We start from the raw sequence: 21553 nt of genomic DNA, 5'->3' as shown, positions 1-21553 counted from the left end.
AAATCTGAATCCAACTGGAACTTACTGGTTTCCATATAGTGTGACAAAGTGATCAATTTTATTTTTCTCCGTATGCATAGGCAGTCAATGCAGCACCATTTGATGGAAGGTATCCTTTACCCACTGCTCTATTGTGCCACTTTTTTCATCAATAAAGCATACATAGCCTGTGCATGGCTGTTCCTGGGCTCTGCGTTCTGTGGCTTGCTCTACTTCATGAGACTTCCACCAATACCAAGCTTTGTAATAGGTCTTGATAACCCAAAGAGCAAGTCTCCCCATATTTTTGTTTGTTCATAAATTTTGCTGGAATTTTTTAATTGGGATGGACATTGTGTTGAATAGCTACATAAATTTGAGGAGGACTAATGTCTTTACAGTATCAACAATCCATGAACTTGGTATATCTCCTTATTTATTTAGGTTTCTGTAATTTATCTTAATAATGCTTCTTTATTTAAAAGAAGTTTTGCACATCTTCATTGGATTTATTCCTAAGCATTTTACATTTTTTGATACAATTTAAATAGTCCTTTTTTTTTTAAGATTGTCCCTGAGCTAACATCTGCTGCCAATCTTTTTTTTCCTTCCTCTCCTCAAAGCCCCTCAGTACATAGGTGTATATTCCAGTTTTAGGTCCTTCTGGTTCTGCTATGTGGAACACCAGCTCAGCATGGCTTGATGAGTGGTGCCATGTCCACACCTAGGATCTGAACCAGCAAAACCCCGGGCCACCAAAGCGGAGTGTAAGAACTTAACCGCTTGGCCACGGGGCCGGCCCCTAAATATAGAGACTTTTAAATTATATTTTCTGTTTATTGCTGGAATATAGAAATGAAATTGATTTTGAAGTTTGTCACAAGTCCAGCTCATGGACATTCTAAACTCACTTTATTTATCCTCATAACATATTTGACAAATATTTTTTGGATGTCTGCACAAATGTGCATATAATCATAGTACGTTTTATTTCTTCTTTTTCAGTGCTTGTACATTCTGTTCCTTTATCTTCCCTTAATACACTGGCTTCAACCTCCGCTGTAATGTAGAGTAGAAATGATGACAAAGGGTATACTTGTCTGTTTCCCTAATATTATTTTTATAATATTACTTTCTCTAACATTATTTCTTTGGTTAATCCTAAAGAGTAATAGTAGAATTACAGAATAGTAGACCTGGAAGAAACCTGGAAAGTCCTCAGTTGAGATACGAAAACATGAATTGAATTCCTTAATCACACGACAAGAGTGAACAGGGATCAGAACCCAGATATTCAGACTACTAGTTTAGTATTCTTTTCCCTATAGCAAACAATCTTTCCAAAAAAGGAACACAATTAAGGCCATTTCTTTTTATCTCCTAAAGTTAGGAAATACTTGAAGTTCAAAGCATTTCGAGTTGAATAACTAGTGGGCCATGCCTCTAGGAAAGCCACCACGGCCAGGCCAGAAACAGGGATGCCTCCTTGCCAAGCCCAACTCATTCCACTAAGAGCTCTAGGCCCATTTTACCTCCAGGGAGCTCCCAGAATGGGCTCTGGCTCTGTTCAGTTTGAGAGTCTCTAGAAATTTCACTGACCTTTCTCCTTGACCCTATGTCAACCTAGCCTGGCACCAAGAGAACAGTTGGTGGTGAACAAAGCTATTTATAGACACCTACTCTCCCTCAGTCTGGTTTCCCATGAGATCAAAGGAAATGATTTTGTCCAGTTTCCTCGTTTCCCTTTGGAGTTAAACCTCTGGCTGAGGATGACACAGTGAAATTCATCTGTCATCTTGCCATTGCCAGCACCTCAATTCCATTGTCTCCAAGTCTTCTCACTGGCCTCTGCCTGGTATACCCCAACACAGTCTCGCAATCCGATTTCACTCTTCTTTATAACGATTGCTGAGCCCTGCTGGGACCTAGTAAGTGTTAGATAGTGTAACTAATTGATTTCAAGAGGCCACCTCAAAAGGCAGTGTAGATATCATTCGTAGTGCCAGACCTTAAAGAGTTTACGATCTAGTTGAGGAGACAAGATCAACACACATGAATTAATTAAAGAGCAGTAAATGATAATCCCCGTGTAATTTCCATTAGCAAATAAACAGCTCCAACAGTTGAACAAGTTCAGGAGTATTCAAGCCTGATGCCCACAGTCCTGACTTCTGTACTGAGACTGCTCGCACATTCTCACAAGTTTTCACCCCTCATCATCTCGGCTCTACTGACTGGTTCTTTCTTCCTCCCTCCCCCACCTACGTCATTGAGGAAGTGTTTGCTTTGGGTATTCTTGGTTGGAACTTGGAACGCATTTTACCCCAAGAAACAGTGGTTAGGAATGATGTAAATACTTCAGTCACACTACACGTTAAATGGGCCTTTGTGAACTATTTATAACTCTTTCTTTGGAAAAGCTGTTCTGAATATAAAATGGCCTGTTTTCAAATGAAGAGTTAGAACACAGACCGTTTTTTTAGCTCCAAAAGTAAGCATTCAGGAAGTGGGCCCCACCAGTACCACGATGTTCTTCACCAGCAACCTTGACTGGCTTCTTACTGCATATACGCAAAAGAATAAATATGAATGAGTCCAGCGATAAAGCACAGCGGGACACATGCTCTTCGTTTTCATGGAGACTAGCAATCTTCTGCTCTCCATGGTCTTTCCTGTACAAGGACAAGAGGATTAAAACGTTGCAGAAGAAGTCAGAATGGACTGCACATGCTTTGTGTACAAGCACAGCTCTCAAGTCTGAAAAGTGAACAATGTTATCTTGGTTTGCCCTCTTGGCCTAACCCAAGGAAGAGAGCTGTTGGAATACGTATCGTTCATCGTCCTGAGGCTGCTAAATAATATAAGTGGAGTCAGAACTGAGAAGGACAAATTGCCAGCGTGTTATTTGGCTACTCAAAGTGTGTTCCACAGATCAATAACATCAGCCTCATCTGGCGTTGCCAGAACTGCAGATTCTCAGGCCTGCAGAGAATGAGAATCTCTGGGGTAAGGTGCAAGGATCTGGGCTTGAACACGTTCTCCAGGCGATTTTTGTGCACAGCAAAGAGAACTGGTGCTAGGCTTGTCTTCTCTCAGTTCTGAGAACCAGCATTGGCGGTAGTCTGCTGGGACTTATAGAGGTCCCATAGCCACCAGGGGTGCCTACCTGGCCGTGACGGGTCGGACAATCTGCCAAGCAGAGGGCCTGACACGGAGCAGGCACGCGACTTGCCAAATGGATGAATGTGGCATGGCCCCCATGTACCTTCTGCTTCTCCTGCCACTCTGTATACTTCTTACTTTCTGTAATGGGCTGAATTGTATCCCCCTCCAATTCTTATGTTGAAGTGCTAACCCCTAGTACCTCAGAAAGTAACCGTATTTGGAGATAACATCTTAAAAGAGGTAATTAGGTGAAAATGAGATCATCAGGGCGGATCTTAATCTGATATGATTGGTGTCCTTATAAGCAAAGGAGATGAGGACATAGACCTGCACAGAAGAAAGACCATGTGAAGACACAAGGAGGAGACAACCATCCTCAACCAAGGAGGAGGCCCCCAAAGAAACCAACCCTGCTGACACCTCAGTCTTGGACTTGCAGCCTCCAGCACCGTGATAGAATAAACAGCTGTTGGTTAAGCCACTCAGTCTGTGCTACTTGGTCCCGGCAGCCCTACCTAGCAAGCTAACACACTGCCCTGCCCCGCCCTTACACACCCAGAGTGCTGTCTACAGAGCTCTGCCCTGCGTAATTGCCAGTTCCCATGGTAACCCATCACTGGCCTGGGGAGTGGCGATGGTGCATGAGATTTGCTGTTCGACCATTTGTGTGGAACACCTGTGCCCAGTCCTGACTCTGGTGAGAGAGTGCTCTCCTGTGCTCTGATGTCCAGCCAGGGAGTGTGGGCAGCGTCAGCCAAACTCCCTGGACCCCAGAGTTTGTATTTACCACGAACTACATATGTGTCTGTGGCGAAATGCCCTGGCTCTGGGTTTGTGCCTTCATATGTAAAATGGAGGCGTTCCTGACCTTCATACTGACAACAGTCCTCTCTCTCTGACAGGGTTGTTGAAAAGGTCAGGTGAGGTAACAGACGTATGAGCATTAACATGCATTGTAAATGGAAGGTGCGGATGCGGACTACTGTTTTCCTTTTATTATTAGGAGTATTATTAGCAAACCTGCTCTCTTTTTACAGCTCCAGCAGAGCAACAGCTGGGATTCCCTGATAAAGCGTCGCTTCCTTCAGCTCGGTCACCTGGTAGAATTCAAGGGCCCTCAGATTCAACATGGCAGGTGTATATCTGGAAACTTGCCAAAGGGTCATATCAACATAGTTGTGTTTTTGTAATTTATTTGTCACCATGCATTTCCACCTCAACTTCAGGGTGGGTATGTGCGTGTGCTCCAACTCTGAGCAGACCAAGTCAACCATCTATCATTTGGGTTCCATCTCGCCTGTCTCATTCATTTAAACCATTAAATTCCTTCCTACTCTCACTAAAGAATGCCTGTATCTTGGGTCACTATGGGTGCAATTTGATTGAAGATAAAGGCCCTCTTATTTCTAAGTTTAAGTCATCAGAACAAAGAAATCGTATCAAGGGCTATGCTCAGCCAGGAAACGCAGCAGATTGAGTGCTAACTGACACCAGACAAAACAAGGGGATGTTTGCAGAGCTCTCTGGTGGAGTTTAGACTTAAAGACTTCTATTTAATTCAAACCACATAACAAATGATGGTGATATCATTAAAATAAATATCTCACATGGACCATCCCTTTCCCTCCATATCATAGCACTGACATCATTTTTGCATATTATATCAATGGCATTTTCCAAGTTCTGCTGAAAGGTCACAATTCTGTCAGTAATGAGATTCAGCCCCCAGTCAAGCTGTTCCAAGACACCCCCGCCCGTTTCCAAAACAATGTGGAGGGTGGCTTCCCAGCAATGTGAATTCCAGAGCGCAGATGTCTCCTTGGATGGGAGCCACCAGTTGAACTGGGGGAGTCCACTCCAGATGAATGTGGTCATTGGAGCTGTGGCCAGGCCACCTCGGAGGACACATGGTCGCATGTAGGGAGGAGAGGGCTTCCAGAGAGCAGGTGGAGGGAAGCCAAAAGCGTTCAGTGGCACCATCTCTCTGGGCCGCTCCTTAGAATCCTGGCTAGTACAGCCATGGTTGTCAAACAAGGAATCCTTGAAACAAGACCGGTAGGCATAATTTGTCTAAAAGTTAAGAACTCTTTAGAGTGAAGCAGAACTAGGGCAGAGACCTAACTCTGTTTCTCTCAAAGCTGTGTGTCTTTAAGCAAATTGTCTAGCTTCTCTGAGCCTCAGTTTCCCCCACTGTAAGATAGGGATGACAACGGTCTCTCCCTCATAGGGCTGTTGTGAGGATTACTAGATAACACATGTTACTGTTAATGGGGATTTTAAGGTTGGGCTGAACTTGAATATCTGCTCTAGCAGGGACCTCCCACCCCTTCTGTCCCCTGCTGGGGCTGGAGGAAGGGGGCAAAAGGTGCATTTGACAACGCTTGTTGAGTGTGGCAATTCTGAGAACAGAAGAGGAGAGAAGAGCACATTTGTGAGTGTGCACTGGAATCCTCAGAGGCGACATATCCAGTGAGGTCTTTATTTCTTTGTAAATGCAGATCTGTGCTTGGGTCCATTCTTGAGCTCATTTGCTAAGTCAATAAGATTTGTTTTCCAAAAGCCAAAAGCTTTTTCCCAAAAGCCAAAAAGTCTGCTCTGACTACACACTTTTTACATTTATATTAACAACCCTCCCTTCACTTCCCCCAGTGTCTGCCCCATTCCCACCTGAGTCAGATAGAAAGCGGTCTGTTATATCATTAACACTTTAGTGTGAATTAATACAACATGTTATCCCTCTCAAGTGTGTTTTCATTTCAAAAGAGAATGCACAGGAGAGAGACGATCTTTTGATCATAGACTATCTGGATTTCAGCATGGCAACTGACAAAAATTTTCACAGTATCCATGTGGTAGAGATGGAGAAATATAGACCATAAAAAAACACAGTTCTGCTTATAATTGGTTCAACATCCCTGACCAAAGAACACTTATTAAGAAAAGAAAGTAGAAGAGGGTGGTGTCCTTGCAGAGGGTCACAGAGCTCTTGCCAAGGCCATATCTTGCCAACATTTTTATTGATAACTTCAAGGAAAACACGGATGGAGTGCTGAACAAGTTCACAGATGGTTGGACTTGTAGCTGATACAACTTGATAATCAAGACTATTCCTTGCTCTCATTTGACCTCATAGCACAGCCTCATAGGCCCACAAGTTCTCACTGATGGAGCTCCTGCTCGGCCCAAGCAATGTGCCAGGCAATTTGCACATATTATCTCTACCCCTGCAAAATATGGACTCTTGTCCCCATATTATAAGTAAGGAAATTGATGCTCATCCTGGTTAAGCAACATGATGGGATCCTACAGTTAAATGAAAAGACAGAACTGGAATTTGAATTCAGATCCAGATAACTCCAAAATCTGTGTTCTTTCATGACCTCACTCAGCCTAAGTTCTGCACTTCCCTTTAAAATACAAGTGTGCAAGCCTATAGTGGAGGGGAAAGGTGTCTGGCACATATACACACAGAAGTATTTGTGGGGAGAAAAAAGGAGCAAGGGTGAGGAAGGAAGAGAGGAAGGGACGATATCTGCTTTAATTTGTGCTAGTGATCATGACCAATGGAAAACAGCTGATGACATTTGCTCTGGCAAGTGGAGACGCACCAGTTCTCTTCAAACATTTAAAAGGCTATGATGTGGGGGCCAGCCAAGTGGCATGGTGGTTAAGTTCGGTGGCCCAGGATTCGCGGGATTGGATCCAAGGTGCAGACCTACACACTGTTCATCAAGCCATGCTGTGGTGGCGTCCCACATACAAAATGGAGGAAGATTGGCACAGACGTTAGCTCAGGGCCGATCTTCCTCACCAAAAATAAATAAATAAGGGGCTATTATGTGGAGGAAGTATTTAATGTATCGCAGTGGGGTGGATTTTAATTCAGTGTGAGCTGGAACTTTCTAAAATAACGAGCATTGTTTGTACAGGCCACAGGCTCCCTTCTGAGGTGGCATCTCGTCCCTGAAGCTCTCCAAGCTGCGTCAGGTTTCTGCTCATTGGAGGTGACAGAGCTGGGCCATCGAGCGGGAGCAGCAGCACAGGTGGCCTCTGCTTGATAAGACTTGTAGTAATAGTTCAGATACTTTAGCTGGGGTGGGGACACATGTTGGAGCAGAGTGAGTTGTCTCTTTCCTTAAATATACCACACGGCTTTCTGCCTCTTCCACTGAATCTGCAAAAATTATGAGAAAGAGGCGGCCCCTCATTATACCAAATGCCAGCAAAACAGTGGCCTAATTTAGTTCTTTGTTTGAAGGAAAGGGCTAAAAATCCCTCAAGCTGGCTTCTGGGGAGAAGAAAAACCCTCGAAAGTACAGCAGGGTGCTTTGGGAAGTACAAAACAGGCTTTGTTCCGGGTGGCAAGCCTGTGCCAGAGGCGGAGTGAGCAAATGGAAAATGGAGACACACTCGTTGTGTGTCCTGACGGGCCGTGTTCATTGCCCATGCCATCCCACGTGATTCACAGGTTCTTCCACAGACCTCCTCACTGGGGTGCTCCTGCGGATGAATTTGAGCTACATGGAGACTTTCCTTTTCTTGTAATTGTCAGGACAGTCAACCAGGAAGAGCTGAGACATCCTCCCAGTGACTGGAATACTAACAATGAACTGCACCGAGACCACAGCCTGCTTGATTATTTCCTAATTTTCCCTTTATGCCGGTTCCAGCCCGCAGGCCCTGCCAGACGCAGAAAGCTTCCTTCACGGCAGCACAAATAGTTTCCATTTCCCAGCTGAGAGCCAGCATCCCAGAGGGTCTTCTGATTGGAAACTGAATGAAACAAAGGTTGGCCCAGCGCTAGGCTGCAGCCAGGAAACAGAGGCTCACAAGCCAGGGAATCTCTGCAATGTTCCAGAAACCCCCTGGAGCATGGAGAGGGCACACTGGCCTCTCTGTGCAAGTAAGCATGCTTGCAGTATCCAGCCACCCAGCTACTTTTCCATCAAAGGTTTCTGCAAGTTTTTGGTGAAATGTTTTAAAAGCGCGTTCCGCGTTGCATCTCCAGTAGCATGCCCTCGGTCTTACTCCCTTCTCACTCCTCTACACAGGGCTTCATAGATTCATCATCCAGTCATGTACTTTTCCATTTACTTCTTTAATTTATTCATTCAGCAAAGACATATTGAGCATCACGTCATTCATTCATTTCTTCAACATTTCTTGAGCACCCATCACAAGTAAGAATGGGGTTGGGTCAAAGAGACTAATACAACACGGTTTCTGCCCAGTATCGTTGCCCTCACACAGAGCACCCGTGCTAAATGCTCTGCACTTTCTCAAAGAGCTTTCACTTCCGTGCAAAATGTCCTCAACGGAGTATCTCCAACGCTGACTGCTCTCCAGAGCCACAGCCAGACTTCAGCACGCCTCTTAGATTCAGTCTCCTCGCGAATGTCCTGCTGACAGCTGAACTTCACGTGGTCAGAACTCAACTCGTGTGCTCTTCCTCCCCCTAAGCCCGCTCTTCTTCATGACTTCCCATTTTTGTTAGATGCAGCCATCTTCTCATTACCTTTGACGTTCTTTTCCCCTTTACCTTCAAAATGTCTCTCAAACATTTGTTTTGTTCCACCTCTACTGATGCCATTCACGACAGGACAAGAGCCCACTGGCTCTTCCCTGGACCACTGCTGCAGCCTTGAAACTGGTCTTCCCACACGCTGGTCCATCCTGAACTTTGCACCAGAATAATCTCCCTAATTCATATACTCACAATGTCACTTTCCTACCATTACCTACAAGACAGTCCCCAGGCTTTCAGATACTCTACAATACGCCCTTGCCCTCTACTTCTCCCCAGACTTAGCCTCCCAGCCCAGCTCCTCCACGAAACCTTCTGACCACCCCACTAGTGATAAGTTCTCTCTGCTTCCTTGAACTCTCATTGCACTGATCACATCTCTCGCGTTCGTCCAACACTAATGCATATCTCGTCTTCCCTTTCAGAGTCTGAGCTTCATGAGTTCAGCCCTGCACCAAATAAACCATTGAGAAGGATTGCCCATTCAAGTAAAATGTTAGTTTGCACAAAGAGGTAAATGCACAAAACTTTTTCATGAAAAGGAATGAGTAGAGAATGAAAGATCAAAGGTACAAAAAGAAAATGGAAGGAAGAAGAACCTTAGAGCACAGAAAAGGATTGAATCAAGGGACCGAGTTTTGTTAGTTTGAGATCAGAGATGAAACATCTCTTTTTTCGGACTTCTCAGGGGAAGAGGAATAGGAAATGGTCAGGCGGCCATGCACCTGGTGGAAGGTGTCATGCTTCTTCTGTGATGAGGGAGGGGTATGGCAGAGTGGAGGAATGCATGCGCCTCACTATGTGACACGGGAAGGTCGCCCTCCAAGCCTGTTTCCTCCTTTGTGGCCCGAGGAGAAGAGTAGCACCTGGCTTATGCTTTTGGTGTGAGTATTTGAACTAATGTAAGCAGAGGGCTTAGCATGGCGCCTGACCCCAGTCACATTAACTGGTGTGGGTGTTTGCTGCATTGTGGCTGAAAGGGGTGGAGCTGAAGGTTCAGGAGTCTAGAAATGGCAGGAAGTGTGAAGGAGGCGTAAATGACGAGCTGTAGAAACATGTCAAAATTGAGAAGATCACAAATGGGGGAGGGTGGGATTAGGCAGCAAAGTAAGTGATCAGTTAAGACAATGCCTGCCTTTATCTAGGACGTTAAAGAAGGGACTGGCTATCAACTAACACTTCCCTCTTCTCTTGGTTAATAAGGTAGTTGGGTGGGCCTTCTCAAGCAACTGGCTGTCATAAGATGCTGTTGTAGACAGTGACACAAACAAAAGGGAAGAGTCGTTTCCCTCCCGCATGCAGTTCCCTTCGTTGCATCAACAGCAAACCTTACTTCTTAATTCTTTCCTTCTTATGACTCCTCCCTCTCCTCCTCTTTGGACTCTGGTACTGTCACAGGCTCTTCACAGTGTGAGAGGGACACATTTCAATGGCCAGAGCTCCCAGCCACCTTTGCTCTCTAACAGCTCACCTGGGGGTTCACACTTCCCCAGAGCAGGATGATCTGGGGACTGAGGACAGGAATCAAAGGCAACTGCCCACCCAGGGGGGAGACTCAACTAATTGCTCATCAGACACAGGAATCCTAGGACATCTATAGAGAGAATTACTTAGGTGGGCCCTGCAAGAAATTCCTCTGTCACTTCACATGGCCGTGGTCTCCTTGTTAGAAACATTTTCAGTGTTTCTGGGATGCTGGGGACAATCAGGTGGTTTTCCAACCTATCTTAGTACAACTGTGATGGCAGATAAAAGTGACAAACCTGGGATTGTCCCAGGGGCCTGATTAGTGGCTCCAGCTGGCCTGACAAGTTGGCAGCGACCTGAGCAGCCAGGAGGTCCAGGATGAACTGCTTTGCACTGGGAAGATTCATTCTCTAGCTCTGACTTCCACGTCAGGCCCCAGAGCAGACAATTAACTCTAGGCGATCACTGGTCCTGGGTATTCTGGTTCATTGGCATCTCAGGGCAGACGGATGCCAGATTTAACTCGGAAAGACCCAGCGCAGCACCTCTTCAAAGGAAGCAGGTGGCTGAATTAGCACCGTAGGTTGTGAAACAGAAGGCACAGGCTCATTATTTTGGCTTCATGTTTCTGGGAAATGGGAGGAAGAGTAAATTTCCACGCACTTTAACCCAGAACTCCTGGGAGTTGTTGCAAACAGCTTATTCTTCCTCTCCGGGTTTCATTTTCTTTCAATATGCCTAATTCTTTTGTTGAAAGATAAAGGTGAAGTTCAGCAACAAGGAGCTGATATTATTTTCCTTTCGTATTCTCTTGTCTATTTTTAAAAACATATATATGTTAATCTGCTCAGGATGCCATAACAAAATACCATAGACCAGGTGGCTTACACAACAGAAATTTGTTTTCTCACAGTTCTGGAGACGGGAAAGTCTGAGATCAGAGTGCCAGCATGGTTGGTTCCTGGTGACAGCTCTCTTCCTGGCTTGCAGATAGCTACCTTCTCTATGTGTCCTTACGTGTCAGAGAGGGAGGGAGAGGGACTCGCTGATGTTGCTTCTTCTTTTTTTTTTTTTGCTGAGGAAGATTCACCCTAAGCTAACATCCATTACCAATCCTCCTCTTTTTTTGGCTTGAGGAAGACCAGTTCTGAGCTAACATCTGTTCCTATCTTCCTCCGTTTTGTATGTAGGACACTGCCACAGCATAGCGAGTGAGTGGAGTAGGTCCACGCCCTGGATCCAAATCCGTGAACCCCAGGCCACTGAAGCGGAGTGCATGGAACTTTAACCACTCAGCCATGGGGCCGGGCCCTAGTATCTCTTCTTAGAAGATATTCATCCTGTCAGATCAGGGCCCCACACTTATGACTTCAGTTAACCTTAATTTCTTCTGTAGAGGTCCCATCTGCAAATGCAGTCATCCTGGGGGTTAAGGCTTCGACACGCAAATTTGGGGGAATACAACATTGAGCCCGTAACAATATATGAAGTCTTATCATGAGTTCAAAATGCCAACAAGCATTTAGATTGCTAAGGGTAAGCCCGTTACCTGGGCTCCTAATATGACTTCTCTTTCATCTCCGGCCCCCACAGGAAGAAAAAAATGAGTATGTTCAGTCAAAGCAAACCCTAGTCTCACGAATTTTTTTTTTCCTGAGTTTAATGTGATTCTTTATTCTTTTCACCATAAGTAGTTATTGTATTCAATACGCATGTACCTGAAAACAATATAAATACTAATTTGTTTTTTTAATTGTTTGTTTCCACTTTACCTCATTCCAAACAGAAGAATTTAAGGAGGTTTACAGAAATGCAGACAGGACAGTCGAATTTTTAAATAAAATGACGGAAAGGGAAAACAAGAGTGGGAAAAGAAGATGGAGCCAAAAGTAAGGTTGGAACATGAAATATTTGCCATAAGCTCCTGGGCAATTGCCCTTGACAGACCTCAAATTGGAGGTTGAGCTCCCTAGTAGCCAAAGCAAAAAGAGAATCAGGAAGATAGGTTTTTCTGTGTTGCTGATCAACAGCAAGTGCATATTCTTTGAAGGTTGACTATGTGGGAGAAAGAGGAAAGGACTAGAGTTGACATGTTCTTAACAAAATTAAGAAACCTAATTAGAAGACAGACTAACCACAGGTGTACTGAGAGCATATCTATGGGTAAGACCAAGATTTTCCTAAGACTGTCTTTTTTGACACAGAGCAGGGGTTCTCCAGCTTTTACACACAAAGGAATCACCTGGGGATAGTTTGTTAAAATAAAGCACATTGTGGAGTCCATCCCCAGAGATCTTGTTTCAGGAAGTCAAAGGTGGGGCCTGGGAGTCTGAATACTTAGCAAGTTTTTCAGGTGGTGCTAATTCTGGTGGTCCACAGTCCACACTTAGAGAAACACTACCAGAGAGAGCTTGTCTGTGATAACTTTGCCAAGAAAATTTTTCAAAGCAAAACAAATAAATTGCTTACTGTGCTTAGAAGTGTACGTGTGTGCATGTGTGTGTGTGTGTATGTATGGGCAGATATATCTGTACACACGCAAACACAAAGAGTCCACAGAAAGCTAATTTTAAGTAATGCTATTCCTGCTTAACCTTCCAACATAAGCTCGTTGTAAAATGTGTTCCTGGGAAGCTAAGTAAGTTGATTTGCTGTCCATGGATTTTGGATAGAAGCCAATTAAAACTCCGCGGTCCTTTTCACATGAGCTGCCCTTGAGTTATTGATTTTTTTTAACCCAAACAGAGGACTTTACAGTCATCCCTGTTATTTTCCACCCGCGACTTCATTGGACTGGCTGGCCTGAGCACACGGAAGGGGCTTCACGTGCCTGATGCTCTAAACAGCGGAATTCACAGAGGATACACTTACTTTGAAGCCTGTGGAAAATTTATCAAAGCCAGCCAGTTTTCTTGAATTGACAATGAACAACATATTCTGTTTAAAGTTTCCTATTTTCTTCCTAAATTTAATTTCTTCCCCGGACGGTTAAGAACTTAAAAAAAAAAAAAAAAAAAGACAATGTTTCTTGATGTCGCTCAGTACACGGGCAATAACTGCGCCCCATTCTTCTTCAGGTGTCTCCAGTCTTCAGTGAGGGAGGCTGACAGTGATGGCGACAGTGATGGCTGAAGCTGGGAATGAAGAAGGAATAAATTCATTTACAAATTTGTCTAGAATTTGAACTTAACTTTGCAACAAGGTTGTACCCGATGGTTGAACGACCACACCAGCACCAAAACCAATCAACCAATAATTAATTAATATAGATCAGCTGTTTTCCAAGCGTTTTCTCCCTCCCCCACCCATGACCATCAGTGGCAACAGCGTCACCTGGAAACTTGTTAGAAATGCAGATTATAAAACCCAGCCCAGATCAACTGAATTAGAAACTGGCTGTGGGCCCAGCAATCTGAGTTTTAACAAGTTCTCCAGCTGATTCTGATGCAACAAAGTTTGAGAAGCTCTAGGAGAGAGTTTTAATCCCTGGGAGGTTGCACACATTCCTCACGTTTTATAAAGGACCTTGATCAATACATGTATTTTTTTTTTGTTCAAAAAAATTTCGTTGAGCACTTACTATATACTAGCAAGGGTGCCAGGCACTCAGGATAAAGATAATAAAGATGAGGGGAGGCTTGACCACATTGCATTTTTCCTGGTCATCAACGTAATATATATTCAGGGTAAAATTTTTGAAATATAAAAAAAGGGTACATAAGCAGGAGGGAGAGAAGCTTTGTGTAATCCCACTGCCCGGGGGGAACCTCTGTTATTGCAGTGACATTTAAATAGCAGTACCAACAGTGACCCCGAGTTCTGGACCCGGGGCTGGGTTGGGAAGGTTCTAGAGCTTGGGCCTCCTCTGCAAGCGTTGGCCCATGAGGGCCCTGGAGAGACCAGGGTTGAAGCAGCCAATTGGTAGACGCTGCTCACTTTTCAGCCAGCTCATTTGGTGACCAACTGCCCCCCAGTTTGCCAAAACTGTTCTAGTTTTTTGTTTTGTTTTTTGAGGAAGATTAGCCCTGAGCTAACATCTGCCACCAATCCTCCTCTTTTGCTGAGGAAGACTGGCCCTGAGCTAACATCCGTGCCCATCTTCCTCTACTTTATATGTGGGACGCCTGCCACATCATGGCTTGCCAAGCGGTGCCATGTCTGCACCCAGGATCCAAACCGGCGAACCCCAGGCCACCAAAGTGGAACATGCACACTTAACCGCTGCACCACCCAGCCGGCCCAAGACTGTCCTCGTTTTAGCACTGAAAGTCCTGTGTCCCTGGGAGCCCCTCCTTCCCCAGCGAAGCGGGACAGTTGTTTCTCATTTAGGTAGGCGTCCTCCTTTTAGTTTCCTCCTGTTACGAAGAGAGAAGGCACAAGGACTTAGGACAGCTGTGATGTAATGAAAGAACACAGAAGTCAGGAGTTCTGATTTCACACTGGGCTCTGCCACTTACCAACTGTGTGATCCTAGCAATTTATGGAACTTCCCAGAGCCTGTGATGATTAAATAAGCTCACCCAGCTTCCTGCACAGCTCAGAGGAAAAGCCAAAGTGTTTACAGCGGCCTCCAGGGCCCCACACACACTTTCCCTTCCTCTGCTCCTCTCCAACCTCATCTCCTACTGTTCCTCCCGTTGCGCACCCCAGTCCAGCCACACTAGCCTTCTTGCTGTTCCCCAAACATGCTGGCTACTTCCACCTCAGGACCTTTGCACTGGCTCCTCTCTCTGCCTGGAGCACTTTTCACCAAGAAATCTACAGGCTGACTCCCACATTTCCTGTGTGTCACCTTACGTGTGATGCTTTCCCTTAAAACCAATATAAAAGAGTAACGACCTCCCCCCCCCAACCCCCAGCCCACGTACATCCAGCAGTCCCTGTTCCCTTCCCTGCTTTATTTTCCTCCATGGTACTTATCACCAGCTGGCCTACACTGTATTTGTTGCTGGTGCATTTTCTGTTTCCTCCCACTAGAACACAGGCTCCATCATGGCAGAAATATCTGTCATCTTGGTGGCTTCAACAGTGCCAAGCACTGAGCAATAAATATTTGATGAATGAATGGTCAACGTAGCATAAGTGAAGGTGCTTTGAAAAGTGAGTGGCAGACTAGGGGATATTATTTGCAACATGTACAATAGGCCAAAAAAATGGCATGTATATACTATATTTTTTAAAATCCTAGATATCAATAGGAAAAAGATCAGCAACTCAATAGAAAAAAATGGATGAAGGATATTAATAGGAAATTTATAGTAGAGGGAATATGGTGGTTGGTGACCTTGGGCAAGTAGCTTGACCTCTGTGTCTAGTTTTCCTAATCTGGTAGAATAGCTCCCTGCTTCCTAGGGTTGGGAGAATAAAATGAGTTAATACAAATTAACTGCTTGAAACAGTGGCTGGCACATACATACTGCTATACACGTGCTAGCAAGTATCATTGTCAGTGGTAATCAGGGAAATATCACTGAAAATGAAATACCATTTTCACCCATCAGATTGGGAAAAAAATTTTAAGTCTGAAAATGCAAATATTGAGGATGTGGAAAAAAATATGTCTATTACACAATGCTGGTGTGGCAATTCAATGGAACGGTTCCTTCAGAGAGCCTGTAGGATGTAATAAAATTGAAAATATGCCTAGCCTGTAATCCATTCCACTTTTGAGTATAGAGCCTAGGGCAGCACTTCCTGGATGTTCTTAACTCTCAGAACTTGGAATGGTGGTGAAGCACACAGATTCCCGGAACCCACCCTAGACCCACTGACTCAGAATCACCAGGGAAAAGGCTGGGGAATCTAGAAATTTCACTAGTACCACAGGGGATCCTTATTATCAGACAAATCTGGGAAACACTGAGCTAAAAGTGTTCTTGTCCTTTTCTTCAAGACTTGTAGAAGAAAGCTAAATGAGCATTCTTAGCAAAAACAAAATGGTGGAAACAACCTAATGGATACCAATAGGTGCATTAATTAATAAAATGCAATATGTACATATAATGGAGTAGTCACAGTAGTTTAGAGTTATAGCTCTATATGTCAATATGAATGGGTCATAAAAAAATTGGGTAGAAAAACCAAGATGTGGAACCACACAGTTACCATCCACATAATGACGTTTTGGTCAATGATGGACTGCACATATGATGGTGGTCCCATAAGATTAGTACCATAGATCCTAGATGTGTAGTAGCCTGTACCATCTGGTTTGTGTAAGTGCACTCTATGATGTTCGCACGACGATATCACCTAAGGATGCGTTTCTCAGAACGTGTCCCCATCATTAAGCGACACATGACTATATGTGACTCTATTTGATACTATAACTACAGTATGGTACTATTTCTTTTTTTTTTTTTAAGATTTTTTTATTTTTTCCATTTTCTCCCCAAAGCCCCCCGGTACATAGTTGCGTATTCTTCGTTGTGGGTTCTTCTAGTTGTGGCATGTGGGACACTGCCTCAGCGTGGTCTGACGAGCAGTGCCATGTCTGCGCCCAGGATTCGAACCAACGAAACACTGGGCCGCCTGCAGCGGAGCACGCGAACTTAACCACTCGGCCACGGGGCCAGCCCCCAGTATGGTACTATTTCAATAAATTTTTTTAAAGAAGACAAATAGGTGGAAATGTGAATTGGCATTAGCACTTTGTAAAACAGTTTAGCAATGCCTACTAAAGTTTATTATAACCATATCGTATGACCCAGAAGTTCAACTCCTAGTTACATACCCAACAGAAATGTACATGTGGACATCACAAAGTCTGCACAAGAATGTTCATAGCCTCACTATTCATAATGACCTGAAACTGGAAACAACTCAAAAGCCCATCTATGCTAGAATGAATAAATAAATTTTAGTGTCTTAATGTGATCGAATTCTACAGGCAATGAACAGGAATGAAATAGAGCTATTGGCAAAAGCATGTGTGAATTCCACATAAATGTTGAGCAAAAGAAGCCAGACACAAAAGACTCCATTTATTTAGAATTCAAAAATAAGCAAAATTAGCATACGATGTTACAATATGAGAGTGGTAGCCAGTAGAACATGACACAAAGAGGGCTTTTGGGCGAATGGTAAAATTCTGGGTTTTTTCTAGCTAGTGGGTGCATAGATATGTTTACTGTGTAGAAATTTATTGAGCTGTAACTTTGATCTTTATACTTCATACACAGCTTTTGCTTCAGTAAAAAAACAAAATATGCATAAAAAATGTACCCTATTTTTTCTGCATATATATTTTATCTAAAATTTGAAAATGTGCTTGAATTATATAACCCAAGCTCATCAAACTCATGGTATAATTGTGTAGCTGTGGTGGTGGTTTGACAAAGGTTGGTGGGACCAAGGATGCTGGTTAAAGTGAACTTTTGCTACATCTGTGGTGCTTTAATTATTCAAAAAATGAAAAACAATGAGAAGAAAAAAAAGCTAGAAGCCAATATAACAAATATTAAGTTGATGATTCTGGAAGATGGGAATATGTGTGCCGTAATTGTTACACTGTTCTTTACTTTCAGAACTCAAAATTTTAAAAAATATAAGAAAAACAAAATATTCTAAAGAACAAAATTTTAAAATTAAGGCATGGCTAAATTTGAGGGGAAATATTCATGTGTTATAGATAAGCCACAAAGACATGAAGTAATTTTCCTAAGTCATTTTAATAAGAGTAACATTTCTTTAAAAGCTTCATTAACAAATGAATTTGGAGAATAAAATGAAGCAGAATGTTAGTTATCCCCGTCACCCCATGCACCCACTGCTACAATATGCCACAAAAAGTCCCTGGACATTCACAATGCCTTTTGTTCTATTGTTAGTAACGAAACAGAAAATCTTGTTTGCCTGCAGGGAAACAAAGGTTGGAGGTCGCCCACTCTGGCTGACAGAGCTGCCGAAATAGAGATGGATGAAAAGGATGTGGAACAGGATGAAGCATAACCCTCTCATCTGAAGAAGAAAAATTATGTTCTACAAACAAGGTGGAAATATTGTGGACCCTCCAAGACTCTTAGACCGACTTTTGGAAAAGCCTGTGCTGACCCGGAGCAGACGGTCCTTAAGTGCCAGAGCCTACGCGGCTGTCTGCAGCCCAAGACGTGGCTGGGCCCAGAGGATGCTCCAGCCGACACAATTGACTTCCTGGTCTCTGCACTGAGATAAAGCCATCCTGGAGGAAGGATGCCAAAAATAGGAAATCTTAAAATACAAGGAAACAAACACTGTTTTTTCCTGACATTGATCCTCGACATGGGCCACCAGAAGATAAGTTATCCCCCTTAAGAGAACATCTCCCGGAAAAAGACGAAAAAGTCCAACTACACCTGTGAGCCACCTGATTCTAGATGGGACGTGTCTGAGGCCCGGGGGCAGCTTTTGACCAAGGTCACAAGCTACGGAACAGCTGGCCTTCAAGCTTCCACACTTTTTCCTGTGTCTCCGAAAACTTCCATGGCAGCTTTTAATGCCTGTAATTTACAACCAATTATTAAGCCTTTAATTGTTATTCTTTTCCCGCGTGTTTGTTTAGAAGTGAAAACTATGCTGCTCATCGTTTGCTTAGCTTCAGGGAGGGCAAGCCAAAAATGAACAGGCTGACTCAACCAGTGGAGGGCAAATTTATGATCAGGCCAGTAAAATGTTCTTTCTGAGACAAAGTCCCCCGCATAAGCCAGGAAACCATGTTAGGTTGGTTTGTTGGCTTGTGTTTTGTCCAGAATTCTCTTCTTTCTTTTGGCCGGAAGTTGCTTTTTGCACGTCGTATTAGGAGCGGAGGAAACCAGTCATCCAAAGGCTCCCTCTTAATTCTCTAAGGATTTGGTTTCTTGCTCAGGCAGCCACTCTCATGTACGTTTCGGAAAATATGAAAATAGATGCATAAGTTGGCTTCCAGAAATGCTGCTCCTTGTAAAGTGCTCCCTACTCCTCCAGGCTCGGGCCGGCCCCTCAGTCTTGTCCTCCCCATGGACCTCATTTCCATGCCAACACCTGCACAACTCATTTCTCCAGGCCTCCGTCTCTTGTGTCCAGGCCACTGCCAAGGAGGGGGAGAGAGGAGGAAGGAAGAGAGGAAGGGAAGGAAAAAAGAGGGAGAAAGAGGAGTAGGGAGGGGAGGAAGGGAGGAGGGGCTGGATGGGGTCAAGGAGCATGGAGTCCCCGGAGGTGAAGGAGAGGAAGACCAGTGGGCTGCATGTGTGACTGTAAATAAGGAGCTAGTTTCTAATGTGGCTGGAAATGCTCTGAAGGTGAAAAATTTTAAAAACGAAACTGAAGTGGATTTTGAAGTGGTATTTTGGTAGGGGGAGAAATCTCATGACCTTAGAGAGATGCCTCACGTTCAATCCTTACGTATACTTGGCAAGCAGAAAGTTAGAGACCTGGCAGAAGTCGCCAGTGGGAGGTTCGGGGCAGGAGAAGTGGCGGGAATGAATAGACTCTTGATTCCACAGCCTCAAGTTCAAACTCGGTACCACACGCCTTTGACTTTAGTTCCAACTTCAGTCAAAATCTGAAGCTCCCTGACGGTGGGAAGTGATGACGTGCTGAAAGATCAAAAGTTGGACTATTTAGCGTTTTACAGGAGAGAATAAACTGAAACAGCCCGTGCTCTGTGGGGAGACCCACAGAGGACCCAAAGCTCCATCTCTATTGCCTGTGGGACGTTTACAATGAGACGAGGGGCAGCAAAGCTTCGCTCTGACAGAATTCTTCAAAGGTATCTGTCACAGTCAATTCAAATCAGCCCTCCCGAATTCTACGAGTTGACTATTGTAGTGATCACAGACACATATTATGTCATTGAGAACATGTGTGACTGGTTACCATGTAGCATTTAAAGTTATATTCTCTCTAGGAGTCTCCTTAGAGATGGGGGAAAGTGGATCTGGAGGGGCAAATGGAAGACATCAAACCCATGCCCAGATCTCATTCTTCCCACTCTTGCCAATGTCTTCCATTGACCAAGCTCAGTGTGTGGATCTCAGGGAGCAAAGGAGCCATGGGCTCAGTCAATAAGGGTCAGCTTCTGAGGCACAGAGCACGGTGACAAGAGTGCAGACACATCTGGAAGAGCAAAGAAAGACAATCTAATACACAGTCCAGCTCTTTGTCCTGGGGGATAGGGGACCCCCCCATTAGTGGCCCTAGAGGTTGAAGGGATTGCCGACCCTATGCCACAGAGCAGATAGAGGTCGCATTTGGGCTCATCTCATGGCCTGAATGGTCTACAGAAGGAAATCATTGCACCTCGTGGCGCCACCCCTAGCTTACACAAATGTTTGCAGGCACCAAGTGATGTCCCCGACTGTCACCAGAAGAAGGTAGACGGGCCCTCCTCACATGTCTGAGGGGTCCACAGCTCTACCGAGTCCATCCCACCTTGCAGCAGCCCAAGGCTGGGAGTCCTGCAGATAATTGGGTCAGCCACATACAGAGAAACACCCATCCAGTGCCTCTGAAAGTCCTGACTTAAAAAGAGACCAGAAAGGCAACCAGAAGCTTATCAAAGCATTGTCACAGGCTCCAAACCATCCACACCAAGTCTCAGCCTCACATCTCAATCCAACAATCCCTCTCTCAGACCTTTGGCCTCACAGGCCTTTCTTGCTCTGGAGAGTTCATGACACATGAGGATGTGGTTTTTAATCACCCTCAAGTCTTGGTCAGACAAGAGTTTTTGGCTCTGGCTGTCTGGACCGCTTCATAGCACATGGGCTACTACAGGATACAAGCCTCAGTCTTGAAGGACATCTGCCCACTGGGCCTTCCCTCCCAGCCAAGTTCTCCCTCCATCTCATAGTATGAAATGCTAGAAATCAGAGTTGCGAGGACCACACTAGTCCTCTCATCCAACCTTCTCCCTACCCAGGAGGAGCTGAGGCCACAGATTCGCACAGGGTCACACAGCCAATCAAGCTAGACCAGACCTACATGGTGGACCCCCACATCTAGCCCAGTGAGCTTTCCACTAGGATGCATTCTCCTTTGAGAAGAGCTATAGCTGTGCCCTGATTTTCTTCCTTGGCTGCTTTGGAGGATGTCATAGGACTCACCACATTGCACTACCCCCTTCGCTCCCTCCCCCTGACATCTCCGGGCCCTCATCCTCTTCCTTCGCCCTGCCCTCTTTACCCTTCCATCTCTCCCTTTTGGTCATCTCAGCCTCTCCTTCTACTTCAGTTTCTCCCAATTGCTTGCAAGAGATTTTTCTAGAGTGCGGTGCTAGGAAAAGGCAAAGAGGCAAGACTGGGGAGCGGGCAGAGGGAGGAAGTACCGGGAGCTCCCACTGAGCTGACTTTGTATTATTGCACTTTGAATTAATGACCTCATTTCCCAGGGAGTCTGTTTATGTGCATTTTCAGTCGCACTCTGTAACAAAGTTCTCCACATTCCAGCGACTAGAAAGCCCGT

Source organism: Equus asinus, chromosome 1, assembly GCF_041296235.1.
Source record: "Equus asinus isolate D_3611 breed Donkey chromosome 1, EquAss-T2T_v2, whole genome shotgun sequence".
Taxonomy (NCBI): Eukaryota; Metazoa; Chordata; class Mammalia; order Perissodactyla; family Equidae; genus Equus; species Equus asinus.
Note: the sequence above shows the minus strand (reverse complement) of the source record.